We start from the raw sequence: 10,521 nt of genomic DNA on the forward strand, positions 1-10,521 counted from the left end.
GGAACAAGGAAACTATCATAGACGGCATTTTTATTTATTTATTTTCATTGAACTATAGTGGATTTACAATGTTACGTTAGTTTCAGGTGTACAACACAGTGATTCAATTTTTTTATAGACAGTATTTATTTATAAACAGTATTTTTACGTCACAATAAATACAATCCATTTCCATGAACTTAAATCGTCATGAGAGTAATGATATTTTATCTAAGCTCATTAAGGAAGCTTTTTCCATTACTGTGTTATGAATTAATTTATTTCTAAGAATAAAATCTCAGCATGTGTTTTTTAAAAATTGTTTTTTATTGAAATATAGTTGATTTACAATGTGTTAAATTCAGGTACACAGCAAAGTGATTCAGTTATACATTCATATATATATATATACACACACACACACATATATATTTTTTCAGATTCTTTTCCTTATAGGTGTTAAAAATATTGAGTATAGTTCCCTATATGCTGTTTTTAATCATGAAGTGGCATGTTTGGTTCAGTCCACGACAGTTTCTTTATTTTGTAAGACATTAACTCCGAGCTGAGGTCTAATATTTCACAGTAAAATTAATTGCCCAAAGCACAGGAGATGCAAAGTGAATTGTCATTTCATTAAATTACTTTACGTATGAATCTTCATGAACAGCGACCCTTCATTTCCCATTTTAGCTCAGTGGCTCTTGAAATTTCTTCTCCCCAGGCGGCAACAGTCAGAAGTTATTATTTCAAAGCCACATGCTTGCACACACATACATGTTTTCAATTGTGACACACAAATTTAAAATCTAAAATTAAAAAGCAAAGGATTTCATTTGACATCATACTTTCAAAATATGAAGAAGATACTTTCCTAGAAGTTATTTTTCAAAATGATGACATCTAGGCTATAACAGATTGGCTATTAGAGTCTTGTGAACCATCTGTTACATAAGATTTTTCTATCATAACTCTATTTAAACCACTCAGGCAATATGAATTGGGCTGTTTGCCAGGCTTTAGAAACAACCTTGTAATATTGGAATGAGTATTACCATAGGACTTCTGAAAAGACAGATTCTGCATTGCTTCCAGTTTGGGAAGTGCTCACCTGGTCTTCTTTCAGCTCATCAAATAAATAAAATTATATGAATAATTTTCACTTAGGTGTGAGCCTAGAGATTTGTACATTTTGACTCCTGTTTTCCATAATTTAGCTCTTCCGTTTACAAGCTCCGCAACTCTGACTGACAGCCAAGCAAGAAAATGAACTCCACATGGCTCCAGTCTCCGTCACTATGTCGGAAGGAGCTGCTCCCCATTCATTTTTCTTCCATGAAGATTTATCATGGCTGTAACTGCATTTGGCTACTTCATACTTTTGTTAATTTCACTCACCAGCTATTAAAAGATGTGTTCAACACGGAAGTGCACACATGCGAGTTAAGTGCTGTGGTGGGCAGGCGGTCCAGGGGTGGTTGGACTGAAAACCAGAGAGAGAGAGTAGGCACGATTTCTGCCATCAAAGCGTTTACAGTCAATTTCAGGGAGGGTGCATCAGCAAAACTGGAGGATATTATCATTAATTTGGGGGCAGTGGGGCTAAGGATTTGTCCTAGAAAGTTTTTGGAAGGATGAGACTTACCCTGGTGATGGCTCAGTGATGGTGAGAAAAGGAGAGAAGTTAGGGAAAGACTTCTTTATTCAGCCAAAAAAATTACTTAGTGTTATCTTTATTTTAAGACACCATTAATGATAAAATCCTCCACTGAATTAATAACAGCCCTTTTGGAGAGAAAAAAAAGATGTTAGCTTGTACCTCTGACTTCAATGCTTAGATCGTGACTGGGCATCTACACGGCCTCCTGTACCGGTTGGACCCCTTCTGTTAGAGGCAGAGTGATGGTCGAAAGCAGGAACTCGAGAATTAGACTTACCAAGTTCAAGACCTGGCTCTGCCACCTACAGCCCGAGTGGTCTTAGGTAAATCGCTTGGCCTCTCTGTTCTTACTCTGCTTCTCTGTAAATCCTATTGAGCACACCCATCTCAGACAGAGAAAGACAAATACCATGTGGTATCACTTATACGTGGAATCTAAAATATAACACAGATGAACTTATATACGAAACAGACTCACGGACATAGAGAACAGACTTGTGGTAGCCAAGGGGGAGGAGGATGGGGGGGGGCGGATGGATTGGGAGTTTGGGGTTAGCAGATGCAAACTATTATATAGAGAATGGATAAACAACCAAGTCCTACCGTATAGCACAGGGTACTATATTCAATATCCTGTGATAAACCATCATGGAAAAGAATCTGAAAAAGAATGTATACATGTGTATAACTGAGTCACTCTGCTGTACAGCAGAAACTCACAGAACATTGAAAGTCAACTACACTTCAGTAAAATAAATTAAAAAGTAATACACCCATCTTGTATGTTTGCTGTGAGAATGAAGATGTGAGTATACATGAAATCTTTAGAATGGTGCCTGGTACAGTAGAGTTAGCGATGATTATTCGATGAGTGCAGTATGTTAAGTACTGGGGAAAAAGAAGCTGATAAGAAGAGTAAATCAGAATAGACGAAGTTCCAGATTGAGCTATCTATAACTGTGGAGTGAGCATAAGAAAATAAGCAAGGACCAGCAAGTGTGAGTACAGGAACTGCGGTGCATCGGGAGTGTGAGACCCGGTGGGTAAGGAAGAGAAGGTCACGCCCAAGGAGAAGGTTTTTCTTCTCCTGTGGTCAAGGGGGAGGCTCAGCCTTTTAGAGCAGGGATCTAGAGATGAAGAGATGAAGCTGGTAACCTGAGGACAGCTTTCAGGAACATTAAGAGCGGACTGGGCAGAGTGCAGTCTGCAGGGCTTTCTGCAGACTGTAGATAACGCAAGAGGACAGGTCACATCACAGGTGGAAACAAACACACGTGAAGATGACTGGATGCCCCAAATCAGGGGGATCTCACTGAGGGCAGCAATCACGCCTTTTATTTACCTTGTAGCTTCTTGGGTCCAGCAGCACGCATGCATCGAAGCTCCCGACAGATTGCCGTCTTGGTCAAGTCCATGATGACCTCAAGGTTAGAGGTAACAGAAACTCTGTCTCCTACTTAGAACGTTCACTTTTCCCCAGAAACAAGTTAGTCACCTCACTGCCTTTGCTTTTTCCTACTTCTGTCCTTCAGACACTGATGTGAATACAAATTATGATTTTCCCTCATCACGGGCTGTCAGACCCAGGAACACAGTAACGGCGATTTTATGGCAAAAAGTCTTCTCGCTAAGAATCAGGGCAACAGGGCCTTTTCCCTTTGGATGGTTTCAGAAGATTCATTTCGCATTTCTATAGCCACTAAAAAGGCTATTCCATCCAAGACACCGTGATGGTTTCACTGACTGAGTGCCTAGCTCCTGTAGGCTTGGGGCACTGTCCTTTTGATGTGAGACCAGAATCAAAATGATGTATGTTTGTTGTTGGCAGTAGAATTTTTAAGTTACATATTTATGACTAAAACGGTGTGGAGTCATAAAATAAACACCAAGTGCTTAATATAAATGTACATTTCATAAGTCTGAAATGTCTTTTCGGAGACACTCGTGGAGGAATGAAAACGTGATGGTTTAAAGTGCCAGGACCGGAACCAAGTACCCGCATTCCAATTCTGGCTTCAATACTGATGCAGAAAACGCGGCCTCCGTGCACCGGCGCTGAATGGAATCTTGGAGACACAGCTGGGTGAAGTAGAAAAAGAAGAGCTTTAATACTTTTCCAGGCAAAGGGGGACACAGCAGGTTCCTGCCTTTGAAAACTGTGTGTCCCAACCCGGGAGGATTTGGTGAGGAGTTTTGCAGCAATGGCTCCAGGGTGGGGGTGCTGATAAGGACCAGGGTGTGTGCAGGGCCTGCGAGCCTTTAATCTGGCCTCAGGAGGTCTCCTGCCGAGCTTCTGTGCTTCCTGTCTTCTGGAATGAAGAATGCTTCATCTTCCATTTGATGGGGGTTTTAGTTCTGTAAACAACTCAAAGACATTGTTCTGTGCATCCCTGGAGGGGGAACCGGGACCCTGCCCCAAGGCTGCACCATTGTTTCTTGACTGCGCTTCCCTTGTCTCTGCATCTCCTCCCTTCCCTGATGAGCAACTGTTTGAACCTCCATGGGAAGGCCATGGACGCTGGAGCCTGCTACCTACAAACAAGAAATGGGGGACAGAAAGGCTTCCTAGACCAGGAGCCCCGCAGGGTCCTGCTTGGTTTTGCTACTCACAAACACGTGACTCTGGTCAAGTTACAAAGCCTTCCTGGGGCTCGGTTTCTCATCTTTAAAATGGGGATTGTATTAATAGTTACGCACAGAGTTAATTAATTTATCCATCATTTGTAGAAACTCCACTGTAGAGTACTTCATTGTGGGCATTTCAATCAAAAAGGTAGTCATGTGATAACAGCTCTGCAAGATGTAAAGTGAAAATAGGCTGCTATACTTCACAGGCTAGGTGACGGTCCATTCGTGTACCAGACCACACAGCTTCTGAGGGATGGGACATTGCTTCCCCCTTCAGGGCTGAGATCAAATTCAAACAGAAATCTAGGCAGCCAGGAGGAAAGAGGTATTAGGAAGTGCTCTGAATTCCTAAAATAGTGTTTTTTAACAGTCCCATAGTATAATCGCTTGCCTCAGTAAGTGTGAAAAATAGTGGCTAGAATAATGGGCCAACACTCACATTTTTGTTTGGTTTTATGTGTGTCTACAAAGTCATTCAAGAAAGAAAAGAAAGAATGAATTGTTTTCCACACTAACTGTCTGATGGGACAAATATTGATACCATGAGTGTCTTTTGCACTTGTATATCCCTTCAGATACGAACGGAATTTATTTCAGGAATTAGAATTTCATTTGAAGACTTTTGCTCGCCTGAGGGCTTAACAGGTCGCTGGTTAGTTCTTGCCTTTGGGCTTTGAAAAACTCCAGCCTATCTAAAAATACCTTCACAAAATTATTAATGCAGATGCAAATTTGCCTTGCCATAGGGCTTTAAGAAAACACCGTAGACCAGGAATTTTGAATTAGAAACACGTGGAGGGATACACACAGGAATGGTAGGCGTGAAAGAAGCCTAGGCTCTGACACCTAGAGTTCGTCATAAATTCATTCTTCCAAGGGAACAACTGGGAAAAGAGTGTATTTCTTCCCAGCCCTGATGCTGTAATTCGGTAGCAATCATGAACAGCAAGAGAGGAATGAGAACTCCTTCCCCTTTGTCCTCAAAGACAAGGAGATAGATTCTTTGACATAACTGCCCACAGACGGTGCAGACTGAGGCATTCCCTGGATGACTAACTTGGCCAGGATAAACAGGATGCCCACGCCTTGGGTGGGCTTCGACCCCAGGCCGGCCTTAGTCACCACACTACCTCCAGTGACCCAGATTCAGTCTGGCTCACATCTTTTACTTAGGCTGTTCCACAAAGATGCTAGCTGTCTCGGCACTGTGCTCTTGAACACGTGCGAGAGTTTGTCTACGTACGCCAAGGTCTACCCCAGATCAAAGATGGGGAGGCCAGTCGTCATGAAGAAAACTTTGGGAAACATGCAAAAGCTTCACGTGGGAGCGCTTTGGTCCAAAATCCAGGGCCTCAGAGTGTCGAATGAAACGCACTGGTGTCTAAGGGGAGTCAGGAGACAAAGGTGACCTGTACCTGTCACCGGTAGTGTCACCCCAGGCAAATTCTCCATTAATTCTCCATCTCTCTGCAGTAACATGGGGGAAACTCTGGCTTTCCTCAAAGGACTGCTGGGAAGATGAAATGAGAAAATATATTTCAAGATATCTAACAGTTCCTGGGACATGACAGGTGCTTCACAAAGTAAATCTGAATCTGAATGATTCTCCCCTCACTTTTACTTGCCCTGGTTGCCTTTCTGTTTAACTAGCAATCTGCAGAGAAAGGCATGCTTTTTACCCTCCTAATTTCACGAAGGACCAGTAAAAGATAATCCAGACAATGAGCAAGGACAGACTGTGGTCCGGGAAGATGGGGAAAGCATCAAAGCCAACTGTGCCCCTAGAAATAAAATTTGGGAAATAAAACGATGCCTTAGGATGTCGCCAAGGCTGTTTTAGGATAGACGAGGGCAGGCACTTTTCTGACCATAAAGATGACAGACGGCTGAGAGCAGTAATCACAGTAGAAAAGGGTTCTGACAACTCTTTGAACTATCCTGAACTTCAAAAGCAATCGAGGGATCCTTGATGTAAGATGAGTTAAGCTCTCTGTCTCTGCCTGCTAACAAGCGGCACTCTTTTCACATTCGTGAAGCTGTATACTAGGCTCTGGGCCCCTTACATGAAGGCTGACAGCCAAGGAAAGACTGCCCTTGAGACAATGATCACAAAGTGAGAGGGTCCTTCTCTCATGACCTCTGAAAGAAGGGGCTCACTGTCTGAGAAAGGAAGATCCGTGGCCGTGTCTTGAGTTCTTTACTACGATTTCTCACCACGTGGACAGAAGCCTTCAGAGCCTACACGATTTCGGGGGAGAGAAAAAGGACATTTATTGACCACGGGATATGATCAAACACAGTGTTTGGTGGTTGTCCGAATTTTCAGGGGGCGTCCCGATCTCAGGATTGTTCCGGATGCCACCCGTGGGACTCTGTGGAACAGCAGATCGGATGTCCGTGCTTGGCTAATGACGACAGAATTTCCTTACGATTTACAGCTCACTTATGTACTGTACTATTTTTCTTTACCTCGGAACCACACCTGGCATCTTTTGATGATACCAAACAGGTATTAAACATGAAAAGGTGGCTACCCACGCGTAACTTATTGTTTTCCTGAATTCAATACAATTCCTGACACTTGCCTTAGTCAGTGGTTTCCAAACTCTTTTTTCTCCCTTTCTTTCTGGTTATCAGTAGAATTTCTCTTTCCCAACCAGGATCGTAACAGGTGAAAGAGAACTACCGTGACTGGATGGACTTGGGGAGGAGCACCTACTCATCCCCTGTTGCCAGCCTCCAGGCACCTCTGAGTTGAGGCCCGGAAATTGGTCCTAGTCCTGTATCATCACAGAAGCACGATTAAGTTGAAAAAGAATTGGCATCACTAGCTTAGAGAATGGAAGAATTCTAAGAATTCTCAATTCTCCATATACACTGGAGACAGACTCCACTGTAAACGTCTCCTGTAAGGAAAAGGGGCAGAGAGGATTCTAGACCAAGGTTGTGCTGTTTGCTAGCAGTGAAGCCAGCCTAAGTCCGGGGTCTCCCGTCTCCCGGTGAAACAATCTTTCGCTGTGGTGGCTCTGAGTTGGCCAGGGCTCCTCTTTCTTTGGGGCTGTTTCTGGCTCCTTACACGCTCTGGGTTCTGAGTCAGACAAACACTTCTGAGATTTTGACAAAAAACCTTTGCACACTCAACCGTGATTTCCGGAAGGAAAGAGCAGCTTGAGTTCAATGGGCAAAGCCACCTCAAGGCCTGTCCTTATCCCCCGTTTCTCTGGGCCACACACCTTTAGCTTCCCACCTCTGGACTCCCCTCCCTCAAAAGGCCACAATGAGAAAGTACATCTGCTCCTCTGAGAGCGGGCCCCTACACAAGCCTCTACCGTTTGCCTCGGCAGGCAAGGCTTTCTGATTCCAGCTGCACATGGGGAGGTAAGGGGTGACTGATCTAGATAAACAAAATATAAGGAAGAGTGTATTTTCTGTTTTTAGGGTGGAAAAACAGAGTATTAATATATCCTGAGATGTCTGAAGAGAGCGAGGTCATGTGTTTCTCGGGGTAACTGGAGAGACTGGAGAAAGAAAAGCATGATTCTGAGAGAGATTTTACTGCACTTCTTCTTTCCCCCAGAACAGTCTTTATTCCTGCTGTGATCTGTGGGCATTCACTTTGCTTACTAACGACAGCCCCAGCTCCCAGCCTCATTTAAATGTGTATAGAAGTGTTGCTGGGCTTCCCTGGTGGTGCAGTGGTTAAGAATCCACCTGACAATGCAGGGGACATGGGTTTGAGCCCTGGTCCGGGAAGATCCCACATGCCACGGAGCAACTAAGCCCATGCACCACAACTACTGAGCCTGTGCTCTAGAGCCCACGAGCCACAACTACCGAGCCCGCGAGCCACAGGTACTGAAGCCCGTGCACCTAGAGCCCATGCTCCACAACAAGAGAAGCCACCGCAATGAGAAGCCTGCGTGCAGCAACGAAAACCCAATGTGGCCAAAAATAAATAAATAAGTTTATTAAAAAAAAGAAAAAAGAAGTATTGCTAGTCATTCTAGAAAGTAGTGGACGCTTCAGTTCATAGCAGTCTGAACTTCAGAAACTCCTACTCACTCACCTGCCACTAAAATACTGAAAAGTTCTGGGAAAAGTCAAAATCGTTTTGCACGTGTCCCTGTGTGTGTGTGTGTGTGTGTGTGTGTGCGTGTGTGTGTGCGCATGTGTGTGTGCGCGCGTGTGTGTCAGGACTGGATCAGAAGAAGAGCAAGAAAACTTGTAATATTTGATTTTCTGGGCAAAATATACGGCCCCATGGTTCCTGCCCTCCTGAGTGGTAAGTGATTAGTTGAATGGATAGTTGGCTTTAAATCTTATTTCATTCCAAAAAAAAAAAGTTAATAGCGATACCCACCCGCCCTCCCCCCAAAAATGATCATTGCTAATAACTGAGTACCTTCCGGCATGTTCCTGATCAGGCATTTGTAGGTGGCACTCCACACATATTCAGCCGGAGTGGGCACGCCTGCCGAAGGTTTAAGAAAACACGAAAACCACAAAGAATGTTCCCAATTATTTTCTCCTGGTGGGCGGAACAGATGCCTTTCCTCAAGGAAAATGCTTTAGGCCAAAACAAAGCCATATTCATTCAGAATCTATTGTTTAGTAACTGTGCAGACTCCCGGTTATATAAAATTTACTTTCGATGCAAGGATCCCACTTTCCTAGGAAGGATTTATAAGCAGAATGGAGCAGAGGACGATACAGTGTTAAAACAATCAACCTTGCCAAGGCCAAGGGCAGTTCAAGAGACACTAGTGCAAGGACACGGAAGGGAACCTAGGCAATGGAGATGTGGGCGGATTTGCTCTGGAGTCCTGCAGGGGCACCCGGCTGGCTTTATTTATAAGGCCAGTGCCAAAGCAATCTGTAGACTATGGATGAGGTGAAACGCAGAGGTGGAGGATTATTCTAGATCGTGTGTAACTTTTCAAATACAACCTCCATGCTGAAAGTCCAGGGTGAACGTAAGTGACTCCAATCAAGAAACCTGTCAGTTTCAGTCACAAGTGTTTCTTTATGAGCTCCCTGGGCCAGGCACTCTTCTAGCCAATATGAAACGATACAAAAGAAAGGGTAGTCATCACCCTTATAATCTCGTGAGAGCAAATGGATTAAATCTGTACACACACACATATACACACACGCTACGTGGGTGGTCATCAAACTCAACGATATAGACATATAACAGCGTCATTTAGAAAAATCCTGATAAGGAAATTAAAAGTACCGAATTCGAAAAACCGGGAAGCGATTGGTTTCAAGACAAATAGATTAGAGTGTGTTCATAAAGCATGTCTTCTACATACCGAATCTCCTTAAGCTATTAAAACAGGGAACTCTCCCCCAGATCCACTGCGCAAATATGGATTCACACTGGCCTTGAGGGGCTGCTCAAGTGAAGACACTACCAAGGCCTGTGTCTGCTACACTGCGGCGTCTTCACCGTCAGAGACTGGGCTTTCCTTACCGGCCTTAACATCCTGCCCTCTGAAGACAGAAGTGGGGAAGCAGCAAGAATGAACCCATGGGAGAGGTGAGCAAAGGCCTCAAAGGGGAATTGAGCCTCGAAGAATTTTAAGAGGGGAAAAAAGAGAAGAGAACTAAGATGTTACAAGCAGAGAGGTGAAGTTGGCTGGGCTCGGTGGGCATCCGAGCAGAGGAAGGGGGCTTACCACGTTCAGCGGGAAGGCTCCGCCCCTAGTTGGGTCCACGGTGGGGGTGTCCCCGCCCAGGCGTCCCTGGACCTTTCCCAGGGCGGCTCCCCTACGTACTCACCGAGGGCCTAGCCGGGCCGGGAAGGGCAGCTGGCTCCTTCGGCGGGAGCCCTGAAAGTACGCCCGTATTTCAGCTCGCCCCTCGGGCTCCATCCTTCACCCGGCCTTACCTGGTCCTGTCGTTCGCCTCGGTTCTTTGACAGGAGGTGGGCGCTCTTTGTGCTTTGCCTGCCCTGGCACTTGCTTGACAACTAATTTGAGGCAGGCTTCACGAGGTCAGAGACTTTTGCCTGGTTGCATGTCTGCAGCTTTAGAACAGTGCCCGACTCAGGAGGCATTCGGTCCCTACAGTGTTTGTTAAAGGAATAAATGGTGTTCTATCCCGGCCATTTGTCTTTACTTTTTTCCACTCCCTGCTTCAGAGGGCTGGAAGCTGGAGGCAAAGACCTCCCTGCGTTCCGGCTTCCCTTCTTCCTCGGGCGCAGAAAGCCTGGCCGAGGGTCGCAGCCCGGCCCTCTGGGGACGGGGATG

At 44.9% G+C, this 10,521-nt stretch overlaps 1 long non-coding RNA gene across 1 annotated transcript; it reads right to left on the reverse strand.

The window, feature by feature from the left end:
- Positions 1–398: 398 nt before the first annotated feature.
- Positions 399–2,076, reverse strand: LOC112400422 (uncharacterized). Its single transcript, XR_003003399.1, has 3 exons — positions 1,625–2,076; positions 1,378–1,462; positions 399–788 (listed from the first exon to the last, which is right to left on the reverse strand). It is a non-coding gene; the product is annotated as an uncharacterized LOC112400422 (long non-coding RNA).
- Positions 2,077–10,521: the final 8,445 nt, after the last annotated feature.

The sequence above is a fragment of the Neophocaena asiaeorientalis genome, unplaced genomic scaffold (genome assembly GCF_003031525.2).
Source record: "Neophocaena asiaeorientalis asiaeorientalis breed wild unplaced genomic scaffold, Neophocaena_asiaeorientalis_V1.1 scaffold51, whole genome shotgun sequence".
Lineage (NCBI taxonomy): Eukaryota > Metazoa > Chordata > Mammalia > Artiodactyla > Phocoenidae > Neophocaena > Neophocaena asiaeorientalis.